The sequence below is a fragment of the Mastomys coucha genome, chromosome X (assembly GCF_008632895.1).
Source record: "Mastomys coucha isolate ucsf_1 chromosome X, UCSF_Mcou_1, whole genome shotgun sequence".
Classification (NCBI taxonomy): domain Eukaryota; kingdom Metazoa; phylum Chordata; class Mammalia; order Rodentia; family Muridae; genus Mastomys; species Mastomys coucha.
Window position 1 is genome coordinate 144,724,289 of NC_045030.1, and position 11,446 is coordinate 144,735,734.

At 39.1% G+C, this 11,446-nt stretch overlaps 1 protein-coding gene across 25 annotated transcripts in view; it reads left to right on the plus strand.

The window, feature by feature from the left end:
* The window catches only part of Huwe1 (HECT, UBA and WWE domain containing E3 ubiquitin protein ligase 1), a 200,895-nt gene that overhangs the window by 66,853 nt on the left and 122,596 nt on the right, over positions 1 to 11,446 (plus strand). For 15 of the 25 annotated variants that reach the window (XM_031369274.1, XM_031369264.1, XM_031369123.1 and 12 more), the window contains exons 1-3: positions 2,294 to 2,558; positions 5,286 to 5,421; positions 5,739 to 5,890. The gene's annotated coding sequence lies outside the window, so the exon portion shown is untranslated. Of the gene's footprint in view, positions 1 to 24; positions 247 to 2,232; positions 2,559 to 2,743; positions 2,791 to 5,285; positions 5,422 to 5,738; positions 5,891 to 11,446 lie in introns of those variants that run through there. The other 10 variants (XM_031369283.1, XM_031369302.1, XM_031369158.1 and 7 more) reach the window with 9 other exon arrangements.

Below are 11,446 nucleotides of genomic sequence, written 5' to 3' on the forward strand. Positions count from 1 at the left end.
CTTCCTCGAACCCCTCCTCCTCTCCCCTCCCCCAGTCCTCTGCGGCCTCCAGCAGAGAGCTAGCTGCATCTTTGGGGACAGCAGGACAGCAGGGAAGCAGCGAACAGCGCACGAGAGCGGTCAACAGTGGGGATGCGAGGTACCGGCATTGGCCCTGGCCAAGTGGCCCTAGAGAGGGAGTAAAGGCCCAGCCTTCAGGTTTTCTCTTAAGGGTTGGAGGAAGGCGGCCTCAAGAGGAAAAGGAAGGTGAGGGGCGAGCAGGCAAGCTTCATGGTCACTTCTAGGCGCGCGCGCGCGCGCGCGTGCATGTGTCCTGATATGTATGTGTGTGTGTGTGTGTGTGTGTGTGTACATGTGTATATATATATATATACACATGTACATATATATATATATATATATATATACACATACATACATGTGTGTGTGTGTTCTGATATGTATGGTGCTGCTGGACACACATTCATTTTGTTTCATTGTATTAATTTTTTAAAATTATAAAATATCTAGTATATCACAGAATTCAATTTTGTCCCATTTTTATATCGGTGCATTGTATGCTTGGACTACAGTTTATTTAACCGTTTCCTGCTTGTTGTACACTAGCTTGTTTTCTTTGGGGGAGAGGGGGCTATTGCAAGTAATGCAGTAATGAATGGGCTTGTGTATGTTTCGTGCACATGTACGAAGGTATTCCTGTAGGAGGAATTCTTTGAGAAGTAATAGCAAAATCTAAAGTGTATGCATTTCAAATCTTGATAGATTTATCTAAATTCCCTTCCCCAAAGGCCATAATAATTTACACTCTCCAACGTAGTACGATATTGCCTATTTTTCCATAGCCATGCCAACATGAATTGTTACTAATCTTTATATCTTTTCAGTTATATAGTAAAAATCACATGTCGTTGCTTTCATTTTACTGCTATCTGAGCATATTTTCATTTTTCTAATTACAAAAGTGAATAGTTAAATATGAACAGTCTTGTATATAAGCAGTGAACATTTTGAATTGCTTATATGCCAAAACCCCTCACTCTAAATCCCAATAAAAATAAAAATATCTGGAAGTAAACTATAAAACTTTCAGGAATACAATGGAAGAACGTTTGCATAAATGGAGAACGAATATCAGGCTTCTGAATAGGAAGCCTCAAGTCTGTAGCGATATTCATTTTTCTATATTGATTCATGCAGTTGATGCAATTCCAATAAATATACTAAGTTTTTGGAACTTGACGATTCTAAAGTTTATGAGGAGGGGTGATAGCTAAGAATAACTGAGAAAATGTTTTTAAAGATGGGGGTGCTTGTATTATTAAACTGTACTCTGAAGGAAGCATGTTTAAATTAGAATAGACAGAACAATGCATTAGAATGGAAAAGCTCACAAACGAGCCAGACTGGATTCCAAGATTTATTGGAGAAACATTGTTGGTTAGATACGCAAAAACTGCCATATTAAAATCTTCAAGCGCCTTTTTCCCCACCCCAAGCTTGAATTTGCTTTTGAGGGCAGACGCCTTTGTTTGGAGAAAACCACTTTATTGGGTCTTTTTGCTTATGATAAGGTAAAGAAAGCCTCGATAGTTAAAACTGGTGACTCCGGAGGTAGAACTAATGATAAGAGCTTTTAGTGAGAAGATGAATTCAGGTTAGCCTGCAGTGCGGCGAAGGAAGAAGTATGGATATTAGAGGTCTTTAAATTTTTACCCCATGTTTTGAGCAAAAAACTGGTGTGTCATTGTTTTCATTTGCATTTGTGTGTTTATTGCAAATGGAACATCTTTTTTGCGTTAGGTAAGAATAGTACGTTATTCCTCGAGGCAGGTTAACAATGGGAACCCATATTTTTCGCCTTCAGAATGGAGTTTGGCTAATTGGTACAGCCCTGCTGGAAGCGTGAGAATAAACAGGTTGACTTTTTAAATTTTACTCAAGCACTAGGCAGGCTACAGACAACTAAATCGGGGGCGGAGGTAGTTTTCAAGACATGGCCGAGATTTGGCGCTGAGCTGTGTCATCGCGAGGTTTGGTAGCAAGCTCCGCAGTGGGTCGGAAACCTCGTGGTAACCGAGATCCCTAAAGGACGAGAGCTTCCTCCCTTTCCCCGAAAAACTCCCAGTCATTTTCACGAAGCTCCGCCTTTCTCCTTTTTAGGAGCGTGCACCTGGTCTCGCGAGATCTCTTGTTTCCTAAAGGCGAGGCGCGGGCGGTATCCTGCAGTGAATTACGGAGGTCTCGCTGAGGCTGAACGTAATATCGCGATAGTTCCCACAGCGCATGCGGGAGCCGGCGGCGGCATACTGGCTCCGCCCCGTAGTGCTCCGTGAGGTTGTGCGTCATTTGCTTTTCGCTTCGCGTGGGGTGAGAGCGGAGCTGTAGCGATTTCGGGTTTGGTGGAAGGAGAGGTTTGAGGTTTGGGACGGGCTGGGCTCAGTTTTTTCTGGCCCGGTGGAGGTTCTCCTGGGATCACGCGAAGGCGGCAGAGGTTGGTTACTGAGTGCAGGAGCTGCGGAGGCGCGAGCAGCGTCTTCTGGTGCTGCTGTTCTTAGCCGGTGAGTTCTCGCGGGAGCAGGGTTACGTCCTCGTGGGATTCGCCGGCGGTGGCGGAGATACCTTGGGGGTGGGGGGGCAGTGACTAGGGTCGGTCCGCCTGTTAAGATGGCGGCGGAGGCTGATGCCTGTCTTGCTAGTACATGGTACCAATGGGTTAGCTATCCGCGTTTGTGACGCTTCTCAGGTACCAGACGTTAAGGAGATGACGAATGGCGAAACGTCGTGATGCCGGTAAATCCTTCCTGAGATGAAGACCATCCTGTTTCTTACCGGTTAAAACGACACCATTTCCCCCGGCCTCAGCCGCGTGTGGGCCTGCCTTTGCCCCACCAATCACTCTACGCCTCCGTTTTCGTCGTCGCAGTGGGCGGGTTGGGAAGTGCGGGAGGGAGTCGATAGTTCATTGGGTAGTGGGCTGAGGATTAGATTAAAAAGTGGGAGAGAGGGACGCACCTAAGACTGATCTCATAATTATTGCGCGCTTGCTGCTTCTCAGCCCTTGCAACGACCCATATGAAACCCCTAGTTTTTCTTGATCCGAAGTGGGCTCTGCTTCCCCAGCTCCCGCAGCTTTTGAGCTAAGGTTTGGGAGGTCAATCTGTAGTCATTAGAGTACCTTCCCTTTCCCAAATTCTATCTCCCTGTCAAAACTCTCAGATATCGGGATGCATTATTAAGGGGAGAAGTAAAAAAAAAAATTCCTATCACGCCTCTCTAGTCCTAATTTAGAGCCTACTCTTAATCATCTACCCTGTCCCATCTCCTTCCACGGTGCTTTTGGCGCAGATTAAAAGAGCTTATCTTGTTCCCTGCATTTACTCCATCTTTGTGGATGGAGCAGCAGTAACCTTCCATTTTCCTAGGTCCTCTTGCTTGTTTATCCCTGACGCGGGGACAGCGAACTGATTTCTTCAATTTTGAATGCTTTGAGACCATTCTTGGGCAGAACAATAAACGGGTCAGTGGTCGGATAATTGCAGTCTTAGTGGTCTCCTTCGTGGCCCCACTAGCTGAAACTTTGTCTTTCCTACCCCTTCCACGCTACAAACTCTGGGACCCGCCCCCTTTCCCGCCTGTGTTTCTGTAGTCTGTTGGTCTGTGTATCTTTTTGTTAAGGCTAACCCAACATTTAAGTACTAAGTCTCACTTCTTAATCCTTTTATTTCTCTCTTAACTGCTCTTCCTCCCACCCCCAGGAGCTGAATCCCCCTAGCAAGGTGTCGACCCCCAGTACCTTTTCCTTCCTCCTGAAGTAAACCCTTAAACAGTCACGCTCCTTTTAAATTTAAATGTACTTCCTTTCTCCCCAAATCACTTCTATTATAGACAATTAATTCCCTATCACGTGATTCCTTTGTAGATAACACGGTTTGAATTACTTCTTTTATTTAGCACCAGTATTAAATAGATTGAGGGTATGCCAACTTTCCCAATTCATAGGAAACAGCCTGATGTAGAAAATAGTTTGCTTCCAGTTCACATTGAACTCATGACCTTGGGCAAATTGCTTTTCAGATTCTGTCTGTTTATATAATGAGGATAGTAATGCTTTCCTTAAGGGGTTGCTTCTAGATTTAGAAAATTTGCCTCAGAAAGTTTGGGTGCCTTTTTTTTTTTTTATGTGAGACTATATATTAGAAGGTAGATATTTTTGTGCCATATTCTACCTTTATAGCCTGGTAAGGTTTTTTAAAATTGTTATGTCTTCAGCTATAAATTTTCCTATGTTTAGGAATAATACCTATCCACTCCTGTCTGCTTTGAAGTTTTTCTCATAAGCCACTTTGTGTGATCAATGGCTCAAGTTTGACTATGTTCTCACTATTTGAAGTTTCTACTAGTCTAAGACTTGAGTGCAAAATCATTCTCTTGGAATGACCACCAGCTATGTTTCGGTCATGAACCACACCCAAGTGTTCTACCTTTTAGAAGGGAGTGCCTCATCCCTTGCCTACTCATTTTTGCCACTCCTTCAAAGACAGTCTGTCCCATCACAAAAGTCCCTCACAAAAGTCTTGAAATTTCATGCCATGTCAGTTTGCAGTGTTAAAGAGAACTTAGGTTTCAAGTGTTTATATTTCTTTCTCTGAAATACATGAAATAAATCATTTATTTCTCTTTACCTCTATCATTTTTTAGACAAATTTAAACTTTGTCTAAGATAACCTCGAGTCAGTATGGGGCATATTTGGCAATCTTTTTAAGTAGGATAATACCTGTATGCAAGACATTAGGAACGTTGATCTAGTAACTAAATACCAGCATTTCCCCCTCAAAGGCAACCATAGCTGGCTCTTTAACAACCTCCTGTTGTGCTTTTGCCATTTTATATTTTCTAACATTTTATTTGGAAGTAGTTTCCCTTACTGTTAATAGTTTTACAATACTAGAGTTTTTTTTCCCCTAATTATATTGGTTGGGTAGTGGGGTTAAAGTCGGAATATAGTTGCAAGAAGTATACTATCATTGAAATTTTAGTGGGTAATGTCTCATAATTAACTATATGTGGATTTCAGTTTTGAGCTTCAGGGTTTGAGTTGGAAGTGCTCTAGGAAAATGAATTTCCTCTTTCATTGAAAGACAGGTCACTTTGCTTTGAGATTCTTGTCTTGATTCCTCTTACAATGGGTTAAGCAATAATCACTAATTAACTCTTGTCCTTCAGCATTATACTAAATCTGGGATTGATGATCAAGGCATGACCTAAAAGGTTTAATTTATTCTAGGTAGATCTCTGAGAAGAGAGGAAGGAGTGGCAGTACCAAATAAAAACTTTGTCTAAGATTCAGTGACAAAGTTCAACCTGAATTTCCAGGATGTTTATCGTTTGTCTCCCAGTATGGCCAAAAAGCACTTATGAAGGTGAAAAATAATTTTAATGTGTACAGCTTTTTCTTTTTATAAAATATGTGTTTTTCTTAGTGTCAGTTTGTTAAACATGCTATCATTTGTTTGAGTTGAAAACAGTTTTCAGGGATATTGTCTAATTGTCATTAGAAACACTATACAGTTCTTTTTTGGAGTTTTTTAGTTACTGCTCAAAGCACGTTCTAAAAATGCAAGTTGGCATTTAAGGGCTATTGCTTCAAAAATAACTGACTGTGTCTATTGATATAATGGTTATCTACCCAATTCTAATGAATAATATACTACTTTTCCACAATCTTTTTATTTTGTAGGTCCTCCAGTAGCCTGACCTGAGTGTCTATTAGTGCTTCAGAGGAACAAACCAGTAGACCAGAACTTGTGTTCTGGTCTGGAAGTTTCAGGAAGCAATTGGAGCAGTGTTGGGATTTCCCACCAGGATGACTATGATTGGCTGTGATTTTAGGTTAGTTTTTTTAGATCTTTGTGGTTGGTATTTGTATTTTACATCTTGAAATGGAGATGGGGCTGAAATTTCTATTTTTTGCTTGTGCTGCTTTGGTTCCATTATATGGGTCAGGTTTGTCTTTTTTTTTTTTTAATTTTAGTGGATGGAGCTCATTAGTAAATTAAAGGGAATTGTTTTAAATGCATACTGTCAGTACATGATTTTTAAATTAACTCACAAAATTTGAAACATACCAAACTGAGTAGTATGTTGTCTACTCCCCCAGGTACTTTTAACATTTATCACCTTTAGCCTTTCTAATTCTACCCTATGTAAACCTCTCATTTTTATCCATATAAAAATTGTATAGATGGCTGAGAGAGTTCTTGACAGTATAACCAAGAAATCATTTTCAGTTGAAGAAATTGAAAATTTAAAACTAGAAAATGGGCTTGTTTTAAAATTTTCCTGATACTTTTATTTATAGTTTGTTTGACTCATGATCCAGAGAAAAGTCCATTTATGAAATACTTTATGTAGACTTTAAATCTGTTTTATTCTTCAGGTTATATTTCTCTTGTTTTTTTTTCTCCAATTTGTTAAATCCTTTTTGGATTTCCTCACATTTGAAAATTAGTCTATAGTAATGTCTAAACTATTCTTGTTAAAAACCCTGGGTAACCTATTATAATGAAACAATAATGGTAGTAATATCTTATGTTCTAGTTGGAGTTGATACTGCTGGCTTAGTCGGTGTAGTAAAATGGCTAGTCATGGGTTCCTTTTTCTGTGGCCATCTGATTTGATACCTCATTTTAGTTCTATGTCCATGTTTCCATATGCAATGTAGGCCTTCTGGAAGAAAAAGGGTTTTTTCATGTGTACTTGCAACATTCTTAGGTAGTTTGGTTGTTTTTTTTTTTTTTTTTTTTTTTTAATGCTCTGTTATCCTAGATTCTCTGATCCAGAGCTTAGATATTAAGAACTGGTTGATGAATTATTTTGCTTGTGCACTGTTAGCCATTCTAGGTCTGTACTATGGTCAAAACCAGAAAATGAGAGTTGAGCACGTAGCCTCCAGCCAGCCTTTAGCTCATATACAAATGTGGACAGAGCAAGGGTTTTTGTGCCTGTCTTTAAAATAGTAAGAACTGCAAATTAAAGGAACAGAAAGTGATAAAAAATGAATGAAAAAATTTGAATTATTTAGATAAATATGATTATGAATCATTGGTCAGGTGTTTCAGCTCTGTGTCCATTATTGGAGAAATAAGTCCTTGTTTGAAAATTGATTAAATATTAAAGGATTTTTTGGGGGATTCCAGCAAGTTCATGCTTTCAACAGAAAAAAACCTTGAGCATGTTAGATATAGTGATTAAATATTAACACTTCAGTTCTTGTAGTTTAAGCAAAACTACTTAGACCCAAATCCTATTTTATGAAACTAGGATGACTGGTACAGAATTGTGCACAGTAGACATTCCAATATTTGAATCACCCCCTTCTTAACACTGGAAGTTCACAATGGAAACAGTGTTGGCTTTTTAATTCTCCTTTTGTTGTGTGTTTTTAGCCACCAGTTCAAAGTACCATTGAAATGCCAACTTGGTTGCTTTGAAAATATTTGCCCTTCACATTCCACATTGCCTCTCATGGAATAAGATTAAGTTTTTAAATCTGTTATGTAGCTGTGACCATGTTGGTCACTGCTTTGCAGTGATCACACGGGCAGACCCAAGGCAGACAGTTCACAAGTGCTTGTGCTCTTAGGATTTACTTGTAGTGTTTTTTTGACCCCTTTTTTCAATGACTGGTTACCAAATGTTTATATATGTTAATGCCAGGGATAATTCAGCCCTTAAGATTCTCTGGAAGCTTCTTAGTTGATGTGTCATAGAGGTTGAGTCAGTAAAACTTGATGTACTTGTTGATCATCTTGGTTTTCTGGTTATAGAAATGCTTTTAATGAAGGAGTGGCGCTCTGAGTAAAACAAGTTTGAGGTGTTAACCTAATAGTTTCCAACTTTGAGTTTCTTAAAAAGTAGTTCAACAGTTGTCTTTTAAAAATTGTAATGGTGACATGGAAAGTGATTTTACAGAAGTTGGAATTTGTTGTGCTTTTATGAAGTACTATAAAATGCAAGTTGTATTATAGATCTGATTCATCTGATTGAACTATATGTATATATTTTTTCACCTAAGAGACTTTGTTCATATAATCTTAAGAATTGAAAGAAAGCAGCTTTACCTTGTGTGTGTGTGTGTGTGTGTGTGTGTGTGTGTGTGTGTGTGTTTGAGACAGGGTTTCTCTGTATATCCCTGGCTGGCCACCCAGTTTTACCTTTTTAATAGTAAATAGGGCTGGAGAGATGGCTCAGCAGGTAAGAGCACTAACTGCCCTTCCAGAGGTCCTGAGTTCAATTCCCAGAAACCACATGGTGGCTCACAACCATCTATAATGGGATCTGATGCCCTCTTCTGGTGTGTCTGAAGAAAGCAACAGAGTACTCAAATCCTTGAAAAAAAAAAGAAAAAGAAAAAGCTGAAGAGATGTCTCAGTGGTTAAGAACACTGACTGCTCTCCCAGAGGTCTTTTTTTTTTTTTTTAAAGAGCATTAATTTTTTTTATTATTATATGTAAGTACTTTGTAGCTGTCTTCAGACACTCCAGAAGAGGGCATCAGATCTCATTACAGATGGTTGTGAGCCACCATGTGGTTATTGGGATTTGAACTCAGGACCTCTGGAAGAGCATTCTTAGTCAGTACTCTTAGAATCAGTACTCTTAACCGCTGAGCCATCTCTCTAGCCCCCTCTGCCAGAGGTCTTGATTTCAATTCCCATCAACCACATGGTGGCTCACAATCTGGTTTGTCTGAAGAGAGCGATAGTGTACTCATATACATGGAATAAATAAAATCTTTTTTAAAAAATAGTGGTAAATAAAAGGAGCTAAAAGTAAAAACTAGAGGGAGAACTTAACTTTTTTTTTATAATTTAAAATTAAAAAGATTTAAGACCTAGGGCAAGAGCTTACCAGTTAAAACACAGGCTTGGTTTCTAGCACACACATGGCAACACACAACCATATGAAATTGCAGTTCCAGGGGATCTTAATACCTTCCTTCTACTGACCTCTTAGTGTACCAGGCACACACATAGTGCATATATACATGCGTGAAGTCATATATACTCATGCAAATAAAATAAATAGTTAAAAAAAATTAGAAGCTTGGTAAATGCAGATAGACTACGATGAATCACCTTAAGTACAACTCAGGTTTTAAGTTCTTATAATTAGATATATTGTATTTGGTAGGTGCTTACATTTTGGAACAGTTTTTAGAGATATTTTTATGGTTATTTGCTAAATTTATTTATTTGACTGTCCATTTTTTTTATTGAGGCATATACTAGTCTTTGCTAGTGTTTTTCTATACACTTCCCTTTCCCTCACCCCAAGCTGGTTTAATATGTTTGTGCACAGGTCATTGGTGATTTAGCTTTAGCTTTCAGTAGCTGAAACTACAGGTATGTGCCACTGCTGGAAGCTCTCCTTTCACTGTTACAGCATTCTGGAAATTGATTTCTTACTGGGGGAAAGACTTCTTTCTGTACAATGATAAAAAAAATATCCCCTCAGTTCAAGTTCTGATCCGGTTTCTTACCTGCTGTGTCATCTTGTACAAATTAACCTCTTTATTCTATATTGAAGTTGTTCCTTTATAAAGTAATGATTGTTACCTATCATCACATAGGATTTTGGATAAGTTGAACTGAGTTAATGCATGGATCATAAACAGTGGCTCTAAAACTTTAGGGAACATCAGATCACCTAGAAGGTTTATTAAACTAGATTGCTGTGTCCCTAAGTTTTGATTCCATAATTTGAGGGGGAATAGATTTTGCATTTGTGGGTTTCCAGATGAAGTGGTGCTATCATATAATTGTAGTTGGTGCAGAATTTTATCTTATTACTGTTTCTAGACTGACTTCTCAGAATGAAACACTCTACTTTTAGTCTTATTTACTGTCACCATGTGTAACTTTCCATTGTCCACTTTCCCAAAGAAAAATGACTTTCCCTCCACATAGCTGTCGGCTGCTAGTAGTTCCTCAGCTAGGGTGTAGGCCTTGGGTGTCCTTCCCCTATCCATGCTAGAAATTTGATTAGCTTGATCCTGTACAGACAAGTAATCACAGCTACTGTGAGTTTATGAGTGCAGTGGTCATGTCATATCCAGAAGACAATATTTTATGGCATTCCTCCCTGTCTTCTGGCATTAATGTTCTTTCTGCCTCTTAGTAAATATTTCCTGAACCTGCAGGTAGGCTTGTATAGGCATATTTTTTTTCCCAACCTACTTTAATAGGGTTTGAACCTCCTCTAGGCCACCACAGACCAGAGGTAGTTAGAAGAGAAAAGTTATTACAACACGGGGGAAGTGGATCTGTTTAGAAATAGTTCTTTGGGAGCAAGTCCAATCTTTGTTGTCAGGATACAAGCAGTTCAGTCCAGTAGCAAACACCAAATATAAATCAGCAGCTTCAGTCTAGTCCACTTGGCAGTCTCCATACAGGAACCAGCAAGGGAGTTCAATCCAGAAGAAAGCACAAAGCTGGCAACAGGACGGTCGCTGCAAAAGCACCAAGAAGCCGCAGGAAACCTCATGAGAAGTTCTTTGGAGTGCTTCTCTTTTTGGTGTGGAGTTCAGCACACTGTAAAGCAGAGCAAAGAAAACCAAATGCTTGAGCTCCCACTGTTGGCTCATATTTATATTCTTTCTGAGCATCATGTGTCCTTTCATGCATTTGCTATAGCAATACATCATTTTGCCTGTGTCTTCTTTAGTAAAACATCTGTGTGCCCCAGCAAACCATAACTGACTTTACAAAGTAAACAGAAGTTTTCACTTCATGGTTAATATTAGATTTCCCATTTTAGGCTTGAGCACTTAGTCAATTAGTCTGCATTAACTGTTCATTGCAGAAAGAAGTTTCTCTAAGATTGAGAGCAGTTTATTTAGTATTGTTCAGCTAAAAGCAATTTTGAAATCCTTATTTTCTTGCACATTGGCAACTGGGTCCAGAGGTGTGATTAAATTCAGGTTCATTCCCATTGGCAAACATAGGAGGTATATATGTACATTCACAACATTATGTTTTGATGACGTGAATCTTTTTTTAACTCATTAAATCATTGAGGACAGTGAAATGATGATGTTTCAACAACAACATTTTGCTTTCTCCTAATTAATATTTTCCCCTCATTTCTTATTTGGTTACTCAAGTACATAGTTAAGGCTGGCCAGTGGTGGCGCACGCCTTCATTCCCAGCACTTGAGAGGCAGGTAGATTTCTGAGTTCCAGGACAGCCAAGGCTACACAGAAAAGCCCCGTCTCAAAAAAAAAAAAAGTACATAGTTGATGTAGAAAGGGCAAAATGAACACTCAGTTTTTGTACCCTAAAAATAAAATGGTGTATGCATGTATGTAAGCCATCCATAGACTAGTATTAAGTGTCACTCCTTTGCTGTCCACCCACATTTAGTTTTTTTTTTTTTTTAAATCTA